The following is an 18,334-nucleotide window of genomic DNA, read 5'->3' on the forward strand; positions in this document are numbered from 1 at the left end:
TTAGCTCGAACTTCACTCACCAGCTGCACACCAACAGCCTTTTCCAGACTCAGCTGCACTAAAGAAGTCACTGATCTCACTTCCAGTCACCATTTCCTCCATCTGCCAGTTAAACTGCTCTTCCAAGTCTCCCAATAGATGCTTGAATTTGACAGACTAAGAGACCTACATCTTACACAGATAAAAGTTCAGGAAGTGCTCCCAGTAACAGCTCATTCAATGGAGCAGAGGAGGCAGCAGAGGGCAGGAACAAAAAGCCAAGGATATGGCATCAGGATGGCCTCTTCCACAGCAGCAGGTATTGCATCTATTTATGTCTTGCTTCACTTAACATAAATTAAAATGCTTTAGTTGGATACCTAGAGCAAAGTATCACACCTCACTTGGCTGGGAACAATTCTCTCAACGACTGTGGCAGGTTAAGTGCTAACCAATTATACAGAACATTTTCTAGAAAAGCACAAAACTCGGGACTGGATTTTTGCTAAACCAAATCCAGCAATGATATCTTCTATCTTTATGTATTTTAGAGGTTATTTTTTGACTCAGAGATGCAAGTTATCCAAAACTATACTTTCAAAAAGAAGGAGCAACTCTGCTATGCTATGAAGTCACAGCTTTAAAGATATTCATTTGTCCTGAGCTTTAGCCTTCGGACCATTCTATACACGACTGGACAAAGATCTTTCATACGCGGCAGTACACACTTGCTAACAAACCTGAGGACGGGGCAGAAAAGTTAAGAGCGCTAAATAAAGGACAGAATTCCATTTCATACACAAATTCAAGTTACAGATTAAAGAATAACAAGAACTGATTTTGGGAAGGAGAGGAAAGAACAAAAATTCAGCAGCAGATGAAAAAAGACAGGTGAACAATGTAGTATATAATTGTTTATGCAGAAACCAATGGCTGCTTGGAGGTAATGCCCCATTTCCTTACATAGATCCAAGATAAGGAGTAGAAAAGAATCCCTGGAACAAGCATCCCATAGCCATCTCAAATCTACACTTTGCTTCAGCAGACTGGATCCGAACATGCAATAACCAAATATTTTTGGAAACATAATTCTATAGATTGGAGAAAAGTGCATGTCAAAAAATGACACATTGACAGGATTCTCATAATACATACATTAAACTGCAGGAGACTAACTTATGCACAAAAGTAGCCGTGCAGGCTGTTCTGTAATTAAGGCTGCTGCCCTTCATAAACCTGTTTCCAGACGTTATTTCTTCTAAAATACTCCTTCAACAAGTTATGAAATCAAAATAAGATTAAAAGCAGGCCCAAAGTGCCATTTTCCCAACAATATTTAATCATCATCTGCTGCTGACTTACCATCTCCCAGAAAGAGCTTCCCAGCACCGCTTCCCAAAATCTGATATTGTTATACAGCACATTCATCCGTCACCTCCAAGAAAAGTCAAGGAGGATATACCAAGAATCACATAACCCCAAATTTAATGGGCTCCCACAGATGCTACCTATCAGCCAGAGTAAGCACCACACTGAGACACCCACATTGATCCTTCTTGCCTAAAGAATACGGTGTGAATGACCTCATTATTCAAGTCTTGCACTGCCAAACGACTCCTCTTTCCATCACTAAAAGGCTCCACGTGGAATGCAGCGTTTAACAAAACCCCCAGGGTCATTTCTATCTGGCCTTTCCTAGGTGGGATGGACACGGGAAAACTGCCACTAAAAGCCTGACTGGGCTCAACACCTCTGCAGTCCTGGAGCCCAGCGATGGCGGGATTACAGGATATTCTCCCACTCCTATCTAAAGCTCCTTAGCTGTCACACCCATGAATCACAGCACTTCGTATTTACTGGCTACTGCTTAACTCTCTTTGTATCTTCAAATGAGAATTCAAACACGCTGAAAAATTTCAGATTCAAATCATTTCAACTAATCAGGACATCCAAGGTGGTTCGTATTTGTGTCCAGGTAGTAAAAGTTGGAGCATAGTTGTCTAGCTCACTGAATCTGAGCCACGCTGTCAATATATTTAAAAGATTTTGATAAAATGGACTGTACGCCGCATTTTAGCCAATTCAAAGTTTACGTTGCTCCATTACCTGACAACTCACTCAGAGAACACGGTGTCAAAAGGCCGATTTTCCCTAAAGTGTCCAAAAAACGCAACTGTATCAGTTAGTTTTAAAAGTCTGGACTAGAGCACCTTGAAACTTTAAACATATAAAGGTATTTTAAAAGATGTGGTTGCTACATCCCTTAGTCAAATTAACTCTGGGGAGAAGTCGGTTTGTGAAAGTGGCGATACAAAGACATGAAGTTGAATTAACAGAGGCCACTGTAGCAAACTGACTTTCAACTGAATAAACCCCAAACCCACGGCATTTGCGTTGTACCCAGAGCTGAGCCTAGAGCACTCGACCTAAACCATTCAGCTAGTTTGAAGCAGTTTCACAGACAGACTTTAACCAAGCAATACAAAATAAAGACTATGGTGTAAGGCAAACATACTGAAATAGGAGAAGAAATGAAAGCAAAAAACTAAACCTAAGTTAAAAGAAGAAAAAAGGCAGAGGCTGAATTGTGTTTAAGATGCGAATGGTACTACTACTTTGCTCGGTCTCCTCCACTTTTCCTTTATTCCTCTTAACAGACACACAAAATTAAAATACAAACAGACAACCACTGCAGCAGATTTAGTGGCTGACCCTTCCCAAATCTTTAATAAATAGTTTCTGGAGCACTGCTGACAAACCTAACCCAGTACACTGCACACCCCTCAAAATTACAGATATTTAGTCAAATCTGTTTTTACTCACGAGAAAAGTACTAGTTGATCTTGACAGCAATTTATAGTTTTCTAAAATAAAGAGTGGCCAAGAAGTGCAGATACAAATACTATATTTTTGATCTTCCAAGATTTAAATGGACACACATCTTAACATTATTTTTGCCATTGGGACTTCGGTAAATTGAGAAGCAATAAGTTACTTAATTTCTACAAAATACTCAAACCCTTGACATCACAGTACTTACTGCAAAACAAAGGCTTAATATCAGGTGCATGCCAAGCCAATGCAAGACTGTCAAAGAAAATGTGTTTCCATTGCTATTTCTTTTTCCTGAATAGCAAATTATTTGAAAAAAAAATTTTTGAAAAATAATCAGAACTTCATTTTATCTTTCACTTCAACAGTAAATAAATATTCCTAATCTAACATTCACAATACATACTGCCTTGTAAAATTGCTGCTTAATATTCAGCCAAAGAGCATGTCTCAAATACATTACTCCTTGTGGAAGACAAGACATGAGAAAGCAACCCCATTAAAAATTGCAGGTTAATACCTCAGTGGAAAAAGGCCAGTGTCAGACACTGCAGGAGAAAAAACCCAACACATTCTCTATTCTGCTTTGGGCACACAAGATCTCTTTGGTTTCAGGTCCGTGAGAAGGGGGCATCAAAATTTAAAATAAAAGACGATCAGCAAAACCACTCCAAGATAACAAACACTAAGGCAGACTGTACTATGTAGCAATGCACCCTAAGCAAAGCGTGCACCACTCTTTTTGGTTTTTTTCCATCACCTCCTAATCCAGCTTTCTATGGACATCACACAAATCCATCAACATGTAGGATGTATGCAAATCTCTTCACGTGAATAATCTGAATAATTCTTAGAACCCACATAAGAAACAGCTATTCCTCACTTCTTTTTCTATCTCGTTCCATTTTCCTCATAAAGTGAAACCTTTCTTCGGTGCTGAAAACTCATTTTAAAACGTTTTTAAAAGAGATGGCAAAAACCAGGCCGTGACGTAGTTTCTCTCAAGTCTACTTACACTTTACAGTACAATATGGTAGATATACCCACATGCAAAATTATCCAACATGCGGCAGAAATTTTAAGAAAATGAAAACATAATAGATGAAGAGCCCTGTGTCCCACTCCGGCCAGTTCTGGCTATATTAGGGAAGGGGAAGGGCCGGGCTGGCCCCGCCGGACCGTGACCCCCGGCCGGGCTGCACCCACCGGCCCCGCGGCCGCGCCCCCCCCTCCCTCAGCGCTGCCCCCGCTCTGCGCACTGCGGGCGCGGCCCCCCCTCCTCCCTCAGCGCACTGCGACCCCCGCCCGCCGGAGCGCCTTCCCCGGCGGCATCCCGGGCTCCTCACCGGGGCGGAGCGCTCCTTCCCGGGATCGTACTCGGGCTCTTTCCCGGGACGCCGCGCCCGGCGGGTGGCGGCTCCTCACACACGAGGGGCGCCGAACCCAGCGCCGAGCGCCGCTCGGGTTCCTCCTGCTGCTGCCGCGGCGGGGAGAGAGGCCCCGCCCCCGGACTGCCACCACCAATGGTTGCACGGGATCCTAGTGATGGACAGCTCTACAGACCAATAACCGTTGCGGCGCCCTCCCCCCGGCGCTGCCGCGGAGTGGTGCCGCTCGGCGCTTACGCGAAGCCGAGCCCGCCGGAAGGCGACGGCCAATCGGAGGGCACGGCCGCTTTGACAGACAACCCTGAGCACCAGTAAGACCGACGCACCGGCACCGTAAGGCCCGCCCCCTGCGTTTAGCCCATGGCCGCGGGCAGACGGAGCGATCCCGCGGCTGTGGCAGTGCGGTATCTTAGCGGCCTCCCCTCCGTGCTCTGGCCGCTTTCTCTTTACCGGCGCCTGAGCTGCTCTCCTGGTCCCGGGCATGTGGAGTATCCCGAGCAGCAGCTCCCCGGTCCGCTCGGTCTCCGCGCCAGCGCTCCCGCAGCCGCACGGCGCCCGCACCCTGGCGGGGCAGGCTGGGATCTGTAGTCGGGGCTTGTTCGCGCAATCTCTCGCTCTCCCGGCCTTTACCGTTCTTCCCAACCCCGAGAGCAGCACTGCTCCGTCCAGCCCGGCCCTTAGAGCGCCATCCTCGCCTCCCTCCGTTCCCAGCCCCGCTTCCCCCTTCCCGCCCCTCCGGCTCCCTCAGCCCGCCCGCTCCAGCGGATCAGGGACCGGCACGACGCACGGCCGGGCAGGAAAATGATTTTTAACTCGCTCCTGGGGATACGGGGCCAGGGCCGAGAAGGACTGGGAAGACAAAAAATAAGGAAAAAAGCGGTGCCGGGGCCCAAAAGCGCTTCCCGTCCGTGACCTCTGGTCATGCGTCACTTCCCGGCGGCCGTTCGAGCGCGGAGCCCGCGGCCGTGAGGGGGTGCCCGGTGTGGGACGCGCTCGGGGTCGGTCGCCAGTCGGGGACCAGCTGCCAGGTGACTGCTGTTTGTCACCAGCCCGTGTTTGTGACAGGTTTCACTTCTTGTAGTTGCTGCTGTTGGGTCGTCGCATGGTGTGCTCAGGTAATTCTGCGATTGCAGCTGCAGGGACTTGCGTAAGTAAAATAAAATACTTGCCCCCAGGCAGGTGTTGAGGTATGCGCTTCCCTCCAGCACGGTACAGCGGCCTGTGGAAAAACTGTTCTATGCTGAAAAACTGTGTGGTGTCCTTTGCTCCGTCTGATTGCTTTCTCTTCTAGTGTTCTTTAAAATGCTGTGGTCTGATGGGTAGATTTTCAATTCTTTGTTATCCCACTGGTAGCTTCTCAGAGCAAGAAAGAGAAGGAGCTACTGGAGAGGGTCCGGCAGAGGCTACAGGGGTGATGAGGGATCTGGAGCATCTCTCTTATGAGGAGAGACTGTGAGAGCTGGACCTGTTTATTCTGGAGAAGAGAAGACTGAGAGGGGATCTCATTAATGCACATTAATATCTCAAAGGTGGGTGCCAACAGGACGATGCCAGACTGTTTTCAGTGGTGTCCATCAGCAGGATGGGGAGCAATGGCTATGAAATGAAACAGAAGTTTCACCTCAGCCCGAGGGAGAACTTCTTTACAAAGATGGCAGAGCACTGGGACAGCTGCCCAAGGAGCTCGTGGATTTTCCTTCTCTGGAGACATTCCAAAGCCACCTGGATGTGTTCCTGTGTTACCTGCTCCAGGTGACCCTGCCTTGTCAGGAGAGTTGGACGGGATGATCTCCAGAGCTCCTTTCCAACCCAAACAATTTTGTGATTCTGTGAAATAGTTGATTAATCAATCAGCCAAGATGTTCTTAGAGCCTTGAATTCCCTATTAAGTTTTATTGAACATGCAGTCATGGAGCAGTTAAGTCCATCAAGAGGAAATTTATGAAGCAAAACCCTCAGTAGAAAGACTCATTTGTCTTAGGCATGTGCTGCTGAGCTGCATTAAAGGGCTATACTTAGTGGCCTGTAAAAATAAGCAGTGGGTTTATATTATGTAATCAGCTTGTGTTGACAAACAGCTATTGGAAAACTTAAAGTAGTCCTTGAACTTGTCATCAGTCTTGCACCCAACTTTCCAATGAAGAAACAGCCCCAGGGGAATATCCTCAACAAGCTGGGTCTCAGTTGTTGCCCCTGGAAGGATAAGGGCCTATAGTGCAATGCAGTATAGCAGTAGCAGTGATTAGAAAGAAATTCAATGTTGAGTTTTTTCAAATATTGTTTTATTGTTTGCATTGCCCTTTTCCCTCAGTAGCTAGTTACTTTTCCAGATCATTTATGATTGATTGAACAGCATAGAAGTTGGAGCAGATTACTTGGAAATACTGCTGATGTTGTTTCTCTCATGTATAAGCTGTCTACTTGCTTGAATTGTAAAAAAAGTTTCAGTGCAATTTTTTTATATGGCAGCTCAGTTTTCTTGAAAGTTTGAGAGACTTTTTCAAAAGTTTTCCTGGAAATTATGGTTACTTTACAAATTTGTTTATAAAATTTATTCTGTTTTAATTCAGTTTTGAATAGTGGGAATTGCATCAAATAGTTTATAAGTACATTGTTGTGGAGCCCTTTCAAATAAACTTCATCAGAGTGGAAAAATGGGAATCACGTTTACAAAACACATGGTAAATCCTGCCGAATGAAAGCATTTATCCTGGTATGCATGGGTTCTTCACTTCATGGTTTTTTGTGCCCTATGAATGAATCATGATGTAGGTCCATGAATCTTCCTCATCCCTGCTTTTAAAAGCTGGGATCATTTATCTAGTCCTGAGATACTTTAGCAACTTTAGATTAATAGTTATTCAGAGTTTGAGTTTTTTAACTTGTGAGACTTATGCAGCTGAGTGAAATCTCTGAATGAAAAACTTGGTCTCCACACAAAACCTTTTAGGTCTATTCTGTCTGAAAAAAAATGAAGCTCCAGACCTGGTGATCTGGAGATGTGGAAAGGTCAATGCGATCTGTATTACAGCACATTAAGGACACAGAAAAAGCCATGAGCAGTTGTAGTTAGAGAATACATGCACTGGTCTTTCTCTCTCCCCTTGCATCTTCTAAATCTGCAAGGACTAGAACAACAGATACAAACTGGTCTTCTGCTACGTTGATTAAATTCTTTTTTAAAACGGATTATTTTTATTTCTTGACCTTTCTACGATGTGTACATAAGTACTCTGTTTCAAAGCATACATGTCCACCACTGCCACAATAATTTTAAATGTTTTAATAGCCATTGTTCACCACACGTGGAGTTCTTTAATTATTCATCTAGTCTGTAATTATTCACCATTCATTTATTCAGTCATTCACCTCGAGAAAAAAACTAAACAAAAACTTGTACATATCTGGTAGTTAGTGCTTTCTGTTTTGCTGCTTTCTAAGATTGCAAAGTCAGTTTTAACCATGTTAATGACTGATGCAGAAACATTTTTCATTGTAGTATTGCTATGTACTGATGACTCATGTGCCTCCTCTAATTCAGATCTGTGCTTCTGAAGCTGCATGGTTCCTATTCAGTGTTTCAGTGAAAGGATCTTGTCATGATCTTGTTCAACAGAAAGTTAATTATGTTAACATTTCATTCTCATATTGTCACTCACAACAAGCTATGTGGGGAGCTGATCACAAGTACATCATTATCTCTGCATTTATAGAATGGAAAATTATCAAAGAAAATGAGTCACAAATTTTCTTTAGAGGTGAATCTCAGAACTGAGTGCTGAACAGCTTTGGGCCCACCAATCCTGCAGCATTGTTGACTTGTGTAGCTCTACAGAAATGTTTTAGTTTTTGTTTGCTTGCCAGCAGTCTTAAGTACCATACCTTAATCAACTTTTAAAGGAAAAAATGTGCAGTGGAAAATATTGTGATAGAACTGGAGTGATGATGGTTATTTTCCCAACAGTTAAAATTGAAGCATTCGTGTTTGCTCATTTGAGAGCAGAAGCAGGTATTTATTTACTGGAGCTTTATGAATTTTTTTCTGGGAAATGCTTGTCTTGGGCACACAGGGGCTTTCCATATTCTGTTAAGCAAAGCTCTGTGGTGGACATGCATGAAAGAGCCTGGTACTCATCACAGTACTTTTATTTGCTGCTGAGTGTTCCAGAGGCCCAAGGTATCAGAATATTGTTTCTGTAAAGCTACACCAAAAATTCTACTTAAGAAAATGGGGGACAAAATTGCCATGGTCAATGCAATGCTCATGTCCCAACTTTTGTGTGTTGTTCAGTATTATAAATTTAAATTCACTACTTTTCCCTCATTGCTCAGCAGAATGGTATGTCAGAATGGTTGTGTTTGATCACCCCTTTTTTGTAGAAGTGGTAATGGAAGCCCAAGAAGGAATGCCTGGAAGTTCCAGTGTTACCCTGTTCAATTCTTCCACAATGAGAATGTCCTGGAACTTGCTTGGAGGCTCATCCACAGCATTTTTCTTGATGTTCCCCTGAATGCCTGATGTGTATCCTGATAGACATGCCTGTAATTCATCCTGTAACCAAAAAAAGCACTCATTTTCTGTCTGCCTGAATGTCATTAGCCTGACTGGCAATGCCACTAACAGACCCACCAAAATCCTCATTTTTCTGGAATTCCACAACAGTTTTGTGGATTTTCAGAACATTCAGATCCTGGTCCCTGTCCTTTCCCTCTCCTCATTGTTGTCAGCAGTACTGACAGCTGCTTTTTCTTTTTTCTTCCAGATGTGACAAATTCCTGATAACTTATCTTTGCTGTGCTCTCTAGTCCTCTGTTCTTTTCCTTTGTATCTCCTTGATTTTACGACAGTATTAACTGTGAGGGATTCAGAGGAGGGGGCTCAGTGATCCCACACCACATCAGACCAGTGTACACCAGGTTTTGTAGCCAAAGCTTCATAAGCAGAATTCCTTAGGAGCAGAGGTGCAGTTCTTTCGCTGGCTGTGGTTTCATCTGAATCCATCTGCCTCCTCACCTGGACTCCATGACAGTGGAAGGAAGCTGTTGCAAACTGCTGATCCTACTTTCTAATGCTGTTTACTTCAACCATTTACATTGTTCCCAGGTCTATCTTACCTTGTAAGCAGGGAGTGTCAAAAAGCAGTTTACTTAGTCCTGCAGTGACCACAGAGCTCAGCACATCCCTCTTGTCACTATGATAGTTCATCCCTTGCATCGTATCTGACTTCCTCCAAATTGCTTCAGAAATAAGTCACTATCAAAAAACCTGAGTGCTCCAAGTTCAGAATTTTGCTATCGGACCTGCTGGTACTGCTAAGAGTCCAGGCAGCCTATTTTGGCTGACATTCTTTGTTCCTGTGGTAATTCTGCTCCTTACACAGGCCATGAATCCAAAATAATTAGGTGCTGTTTTGATGCAAAGGTTTGTTTCTTTCTTTGTGGTCAGTTAGTGCACTGCTACTGAACTTTATAAGCTTTTGTTTGCTTGAAGTCTATTGAAGTTAAAAGAGGGCAAAAGTGAGTATTTTTGCTCTGACACTGTCCCTTGAACAAAAATGAATGAAGAATCCACATTTTTCAACTTCAAGCACACTATGAGAATTTTTATTGATTACTTCTGTGGTTTAAGATTGTTTCTTTCTTAGGGAAATAAAGTTCTTCACTGTTTTTTCTTTTTTTTTTTTTCCACTTCTCCCAAAATGGGTATATTTTCATATTTCCCCCTTTTTTTCCTGAATTAATTTTTAGGATTAAAAATTTAAAGGACTGTTAGTTCTGTCATCAGAAGTTAAATAATCAATTTTTTCCTGGAACTCTTCTGAAAAATGTTACTGAAAGAGTTTATATTCCAGTGTCCATGAGTAAGCTCGATTTGAATGGCAAATAACTTCCTTTCATTAATAGGGTGTTTGCTAAAATAATTATTTCATAGTGTAAAGGGAGAGACACATGCTGCCCTCTTCATCCTGGAATAGTTAGAATATTTTATGGATTTTGAGGTGAGGGACTCTTCCTCCAGTATCTGCTCAATTTTATGTTTTCCAGAGAGAATTCTCAAACTTCAAGGAAAGTTTTGAGTCGATATTGATTATTTCAAGATGAAGTGATGAGTATTGTTCCATCAAGCTTTATTCTCTATTCTGCCACGTAGGTAAGATAACTTCTTTCTCTTTTATTTCCCTCTGGTTCAGCATGGCCGGTGCTCTCCAGGAAACACCTTCACTCGAAGCCTCTCAGTCAGAGGATGTCAATGCTAAGCTGTCCTTCCTACCTGAAAGACTGAGAAAGAAGCTGCTTCCTTTTCAGGAAAAGGGCATCATATTTGCACTTCAGAGAAGTGGCAGGTGAGATTATTGTATTCAACTTACTATATCACATGCTAAAGACTGATGTGAAAATAAAGTATTCACACATTAGGTAGAAAAATCATAAACTTACATTTCTGTAGTTGAAAGTAAGAATATGATGCTAAAAAGAATTACTTTAGGTAAACATTCTTTTTTACAATAACCTTTTTTACAAAGGTTATTCAATATCAGCAGTCTTAGGTGAGTTATGTTGCAGAAATCTTTCATAAACTGTAAGGTAACATGGTTAAAAATGAATTGTGGAGGTTTCTTCCACAGAGGATGAAGAGGTTTAATAATGCATTATGCAAAAGAGAGTTGTAATATCAAAGTTCTCATGTGAAAGGAGGTTGATATCAGTAGGACCATCATTTTTGTTATGTTAATGTAGAATTCCTAAAATAATTTAATTCACATTTGATTCTTTAGTTTTTAATGGCATGGTAGAGCTGTTAAGGGAATGACTAACAGATCTTGATGCATCTGTGTGGTTTTCTATTTTAAATTTGGTACAATTCTGGAGTGTAATCAGGGTGTTTTGGAGCTCACTGAGCTGCAGCAGCAGAGCAGGAGAAGCTTTGCAGGGTGCTCAGTTAGCCAGTGTAGCAGCTGATGGAGTAGGCATTCAACAATTAAGTACCTGGTAAATCAAAAAACACAGTTTATGCAGCAGAGGCTGGAAATAGTTTGCTGAGTAAGAGCCTGTTAGTGAGCTACAGGGTTGAAAAGGAGAGGGGGAAATGCTACTTCCACATTTATAAATTTTAGGAAATGTGGGCAATTGCAGCCTAAAGCTGTGAAACCACTGTATGCTGTTGTTTTGGAAAGAAATGATGTTGGGGAGGTCTGGCACAAATAGAATTACTGTAGCCTGTGTGGGAAAGATGGATGAAATTAGTTCCTGATTATTTCAGCATCTTGCTGAGAAGGAGAGGCTTAGGGCCTAAGGGGGTTGCTCTCTGATGTTTGTGATTGTTTTCAGGGGAAAAGAAATATGCATCATTCCCTCTAAAGGTGAAAAATTAGAAATGAAATTTTTATCAGCAGTTCTAGGAATTACATGGAACTTTTAAGCAATTAAAATCTCTGCATTTTTTTCTCTTTGATTCTTTTCCTTTGGCCAAAACCCTTTAGCAGTGCTGTCTCAGGGAATGAACAAACCATCTGTTTTATGCTGCTGGTTTCAGTGGCAGAACAGAAAGATGAGTCCATGAGAGCCTGAGATTTGATATGCTTTATGCTGAATTGGCATTAACTGCTCGTGACCACCAGCCATATCAGGCACTTTCTTGCTGCACAGACTGAGAATGGGTGGATATAATTTTAATAGATAGCTAAGTCTTTAGTAGAATAGACAGCAAAGCCTGTGTGAGAGTTGAATTTAATAAATCCAAAGCCCTTGGCTGCCATAGAATATGCAATTGAGGTGTATATTTTTGTATACAAGTAGTGAAATAACAGTAGCCATTAAAATTAAAGAAACTACACATTTAATTAGGGTAGGCTAACGGATGTATTTGAAAGTGGCATAATCTTCTGCAGGCTGTTGTATAATATAGAAATTTCTTGGGAAGCAGCTTAACTGTAGGACTGGATAAATTTTAATCAGATGTTTCTTTCTTCTTTTTGTTGAAGTAGTAACGATAGCCTGCAGTAAGTATTCAGAAAGGTTTGGAATACCAATTCTGGTGACTCTGTCATGGAAGGAATTCTATTTTTTTCATTAGGGTTACGGGTTTATGTTCATTTTTTTTCTTTAAGTCTTTCACTAACAAAGTTTTGCATAACCCAGCAGTGATGGTTTTCATGTGACATGCATATGAAATAATGTTCATCGTGATTGCAAGAAATCTTCCTGCTTGGCACAGCAAATTCTGTCTGTAAGCTGGGTCACATTGAGGAATTGTGTGCACACTCTCAGCCAGCTTCTATATAAAGTGTGTTAAGTCAAACTGAGGGGTCACCAAGTGTTAGTAAAGAGGTGGCAGTATTGAAACACAATGCTCTAAAAAAAGTGGTGGAAGCTTAGGTAAAATATCCAAGATACAGAGATACTTGGGCAAGTGACTTGATAGTGTTGATAAGGATGGTGCTCAATCTTATTTGAGCTCACATCTGTCTTTGAATATTACTGATTTTTACTGCTGCTGTTCAGTAATGTCATACTTGGAAAGTCACAATTCTTTTTACCATCTGTTCTTACTTTATATCCTCTCTTTACAGAAGTGTGTGATGATAACAAACAATTTGTTCACCTGAATACACTGTAAAAGAGGCATGCTGTTGTTTGAAATTTAGCTCTCATGCTACTGGATATCACTAAATGCTTTATCAAGTTTTGTAATAAAAACTGTCAGCATGTGATTTGCAAGCATCATTATTTTGCATTGCTTGTCTTGTAGATGGTATCTGTAAAAGATGCCTTCAGACACACAGATATATTTCTTTCTAGGCATGTTGGCAGAACAATTTGTTTAAGCTGGATGCAAAAGAGGACTTGGAGATATTTACCACCATTGAAACGAGCAGTTCCATTATAATTGTATGCTCAAACTGTTTTACTGGGGTGATCTTGTTTCCTATGTGAGTTTGAGAGGTAATATATATTCAGAAGCATATGATTTTTAATTTCCCATACATGCTTGCCTTATGCTGTTAGACACAGTAAAAAAAGAAGATGACCATGGATGGCAATATCAGGATGTTGCAGAGTTCACATCTGCCATTAAGAACGCGTTTTAATACATGAGTTTTAATGCAATGGCAATTGTTTTGTTAGGCAGTCCTTATCTAGAGTAAAAAAAAGTTTTATAGTGTTAATTTTTTTTTTTTTGGATAATGGGCTACAGAGAACCATTATGGCAGTGAAATCATTAGAGAATAGAGTGGGAATGTCCTCTGTTACAATATTGAGTCAGTTGCCTACCCTTGAAAATAATACTTTTTCCCATTGACTGTGTCTCTGATCTATTGCAAGTTACACAGGAGGAATACATAGTTAGTTAACTCTTTGTTAATTAAACCAGACTATTACTTTGAAAATTACAAGTCTTTGTAGAAATTAATTCCCCTTCTCCCATCTTCAAGGTAGACCAAAAAAACCAAAGGTCAAATCATAATTTCCACAAAGTTTATGAACACAGCTGAAAGATTCTTCAGTTGAGAGGCACAGCATATACAGTCTGCTGATGGTTTAGCAGCTGGACCACAGAAATGGCAGCTCTTGGGCAGGAAGCAAATAGAAATGTTTGGAATTCCCAGGCACAGCCCTTTGTAGGGTGAGGAATTTCTGATACAAGTCCTATTTAAATTCTTATGCAAATTTCTACACAAATATCTTTAACTTTCTAGGATGTACTATCCATTGAGTAGTATGAAAGGTATAATTTCCATTTGAGTTGCGTGTCTAAGGAAGCTATAGTTTTGGATTTTGGAAGCTGATGGAATAAGAGAAAATATGTTCAGTCCATGCACTCCCATGTACATTTTAGTTTCTGTTAGAGCAGTAGGCCCTTTTGTCTTTTCTATAACAATTTTTCACTTTCACTCCTATTTTTGTCATCATTACTGAGTTTGCTTCTGAGTTTTATGTTGTCTATTAATCTTTCTTTCTCCTTCTGTACAATGCAATTGTTGCTTTCTGTCTTCTATTGCCTTTTTAAGTTAGCAGAGCTTTTGTTTTACTTTGCTTTTACCTTTGCTATTTTTGATCCATGATTACTGATTGATTTGCTCTTTCAGTGTATTTCTATTCTTCAGTTTCTTATCTTTGATAGTAGCTATGAATAAGAGAATAGATTTGTCTTTTCATGTGTCAAAATTCCATTTTGAAGCACTAAGCCTAGTTGCATGTCTGTATATCTCTTACTGTCTATATCTAATTTTTCTGTCCTTTGTTTCAAAGGTCATAGGTTTCTGCAAGTCAACGTTGTGATTAAATGCAAGACCAATCTGCTTTTTACCATTGTCTGATATTTTTTTCAGAATCAGCTGCATGGTTTAAAGGAAGCCTCACAGAAATATTTTACAGGCTACTGTTGATTTTTTTCCAGTGACACTGACTTCACTAAAAGCCAAATTACCTAAATTTGCATGTTTGAAAAAGAAATTACCTTCACTTTTTTTTAAACGTGTCTATGAGTAGTTCTTCAAATATTACATTTTAGTTTGTATGTGGGGCCTTGCAGATCAAGTGCCATCAATGAGTCTCCATTATTTGTAGAACTTGAGATCAGAGTTCAGATTCGAAGAAAAATAATTGTAACTTTTTTTTGATTTCTGTCTCTAGTCTCAGTGGTTTGTAGTTAGCCTGAAAGAGCTGTTTGAACCAAGGCATAAGTCTCTAACTAGAGTAAGAAAGAAATCATCTTTTATTCCAATATATTCAGCAATTCAGATGTATAAAATTATTACAGTTTTGTGATAAATGTGGGTCCTTAAACCTGCATTATAACAGGTGAGCAGTCATCTCCAGTCTTAGAGAACAAAACACAGAAGTAATCTCTGGGGAACAAGAATGGGATTGCTATTTAGTGAATATGGAGAAGATCAAACAGTTAATACATTTCAGCTCGGAGGGTTGAAGAAAGATTTCATTTTTTTTAAGACGTTGGTTTGTAATGATTCAGAGTACATCTCACATTTGAGAAGTGCCAAGGAAGAGAGGGATGAATAAATGAAGATGCTAGCTCACAGAATGAGGTTCAGATGCAGGAAGTATGAATGAGAGACTGAGCCAAATTCTGCACAGCTTTTGTAGCCAGGGAAGCTTGTTTGGAAGTGATGCTGGAGGAACTGGGAAGCAATTCAAATAGAACAAAAAATGCATTGTCAGTAAGTGAATCTAGGATATAATTCAGGAGAGGAGCTATGTGGGGTGAAAAAGAGAAAAAGAAGGCTTAAGAACAGGAAAAAAAAACAATGGTGGAAGAAGTATAAGAATTTACCTGGGTTCAAATGTGGACTTGTAGCAGCAGGAATAGAGAAGAAAATGCAGATTTTAGAAATGCAGGGCACAATTTGTTAGAATGGAAGAGGAGAACCAAGAGAGATAAAGATTACAAGTGTGGGTAGTAGGTTGTCAACTGTGATAGAGGGAGGGGAAAGGGGAAATGAATTGGTGTTAGCTGTGTGCAGGGAAGGTTTGCAGTGTGGGAATCCATGATGAGAAGTTGGTGTTTAATCACAGCACCCAGAAGAGGACAAAGGGGAGGGAGCAGTTCTGAGTGTGAGGCAAGTCACTTTAATGAGAGTTAATAGAAATAAGGTCTTAAATGAGTCACGTTCGGACTGACTTAATGCAAGTTGGAAGGAGAGGAAGAACATGGGCACAAGGGAAAAGTGCCCCAGCTCACCAGGGAATGCAGAGTTTATTGGGAAAGTAGTGATAAGTATCTCCATTTCATTGAAAGTCAGAAGACTGCGCACTCAGGAAGGTTTCTACTACTGCTCACAGGTATTTCAGTCATGCCAGTTAACAGCAAGGTTAACATTTGCAGCCTCGATTATCAGGAGCTGAAAATAGTTGAAGTTATTCTGTTTTCTTGCATTGAGTCAGCTGCTGAACCCATTTGTCTCTGAAGCCAGTGACTGAATAGATGAAGAGTTTTCACTGTCACTGTTGGGTGTCTTCTTGGCTGGAAGTTTTTCTAACCTAACAGTTCCATTAATATATTCTGAAAACCTATTGAAGTGTCTGAGCTTCACCTTCAACTTGACCACTTTGTTATGTGTTATCCCATGCATCTTTGCCAAAGCTAAAATACCAGAACATGTGGTCTGAGAGCTTTCAAATACTAATAAATATTTTAGGTGGGTTTTCCAGTCACATGTAGAGGAGATGGAGAAAAGCATAAGACACCACATTGATTCTCCTCTACACTCCTTTTCAGAATCATTAACAATGCACATGTGGCAATTTAGTGCATCTTATGTTAAATCAAAGGTTGGATTTTTATTACTTAGGGTTTTTTTAAATACCTAGTATAGTTCAGGAGCAAGGGTAAGATTTATCTTACATCTTCTGGAGCATTATTTTTGCTGCAACACCCTTGATTATTGTTGCAAGGGAGTCAGCTCTCTTTGTTCTAGTTTTAGGACTGCGTGCTGTGATTACTGACACACAAATGTAATGGTTGCTTGCGCAGTTTTATATAAAAATGTTCTAAGTTCAGATTCCTTAAATAACCCTTGGTTGAGATGTTAGTGCTGAAGTGTTGGCTTGTGAGTAGGAGGTAAATTATATGTTGTAGTGTTATATAAAACTGACTCACATGAGTAGGTGAGAATCCCAAGAATATCAGGACACCCACACCAGTGAAAGAAAGACTCAAGCTTCCTCTGTACAACATGTTCCAAAGCCTGCATTAACAAAAAACAGCTTTAATTTGCTTGAGTAGTAACAAAATTTTTCAGTGTTTTAAAAAACGAAGTGCTACAGCTTTGACTGTTTGCCTTGGAAAATGCATTTAGAAGGGAAGGAGTTTTTTCTGAAAAAGCTACCTGCAGTTCATAGTGGTCTTTCCTGGATAAATAGCTGCTGAAAATCAATCAAGAAGTTAAATTACCCTTACAAGCAAGCAACAGATGTATTGGATTGCTGTACCCCTTTAGTTTTTAGTTTACCATGTAAGAAAGCACAACTCTCTAGAGAAGATATTATCTAAATATTTCTATAGTTATAAGACACCTCTAACACCAGCTGTTTGACTTGGTAGGATCCTTGATTGCAGAGACCTTAAATCCAGTGTGTTGTTAATCAATATTCCTCCAAGAGCAAGATTCAAAATGAGATTCTTTCTCTTTACAAAAACACCTTACTGCAGTAGCCATAACTGATAGAAGAAACTTTAGCTGTAGTGTTTGCATGGTTAATAGTGCTGACATTTGAAAAGGGGTCGACCCAAATGGAACCCAGACTCGCAGAAATAGAAATTATTTTCATTTAAATGTTTGTTCTTCCCTGAAACTCATTTTATAAAACTGTGTTAGCATTAACCTTCTGACGCAGACTATTTTTGTATGGCTCTATGGCATATGCCGCGTGAGCTTAGCCTCAGTTTCCTTCTGTTTCTCCAATGAACTCATCTGCATAAAATTTTAAAGATCTGCTTGTCCTTCTGCTTTGTGAAGCTGATTCCAATCTTCTTGACATCAACACAACCAGGAACTCTTTCTGTGTTTTTTGAGGTTTGAAAAATTATCCTTTCTGTTCTTTTAGAGCTTTCCTGATAGAGCTTTCAGAGGGCTCTGTCAGGAGTTTTGGGTTTCTTTCTTAGCTCCTTCACCTGTTTTTTTGCTTGCTTCAGGTTTCTCTCCAAGGTTTGCTGTAGTTAGAATGTACAAATGCACCTTTGCCTGGTGCTTGGTACCCTTACAAGGTATCAAGTACCAACCAAGCCTATTCTGATAGTGCTGAAAGTCTGGTTCTGGGGTTCTGACTCATCCAGCTTTGGGTGGTCCCTTCAACTGTGGCATTCTCTACATACAGAAGAAAGCTGGGGTTTGTGTACAGCCTCAGGCACTTGTGTTTGTTCTCTTCAGTGAACAGCAGTAAGGTCTTGGACCTGTGTGCACCTGAGGTGCATCAGCACAGCAGACCTTACTCTCTGCAGGCATGTTCACTCACCAGGCTACATCCTCACTCAGAGCTCTTTGTGTTTGCTTGATAAAAGAAAAATGTAGTTCTATTTTTGGGCTAATATACCTCAAAATGCTGTTGCAGTCTAGTGGAGGCCCAAATGATGTTTCACTTCTATTTTGAAAGATCCTACTGTGTCTGGAGGCCAT

The 18,334-nt window shown here is 40.7% G+C and overlaps 1 protein-coding gene across 1 annotated transcript in view; it reads left to right on the top strand.

The window, feature by feature from the left end:
* Window positions 1-10,516: 10,516 nt before the first annotated feature.
* ZRANB3 (zinc finger RANBP2-type containing 3) overlaps window positions 10,517-18,334 on the top strand; it is a 35,425-nt gene continuing 27,607 nt past the window's right edge. Inside the window, exon 1 of the mRNA XM_084209376.1 lies at window positions 10,517-10,543. The gene's annotated coding sequence lies outside the window, so the exon portion shown is untranslated. The remainder of the gene's footprint in view (window positions 10,544-18,334) is intronic.

This window comes from Fringilla coelebs (assembly GCF_963513975.1).
Source record: "Fringilla coelebs genome assembly, chromosome: 7".
Taxonomy (NCBI): Eukaryota; Metazoa; Chordata; class Aves; order Passeriformes; family Fringillidae; genus Fringilla; species Fringilla coelebs.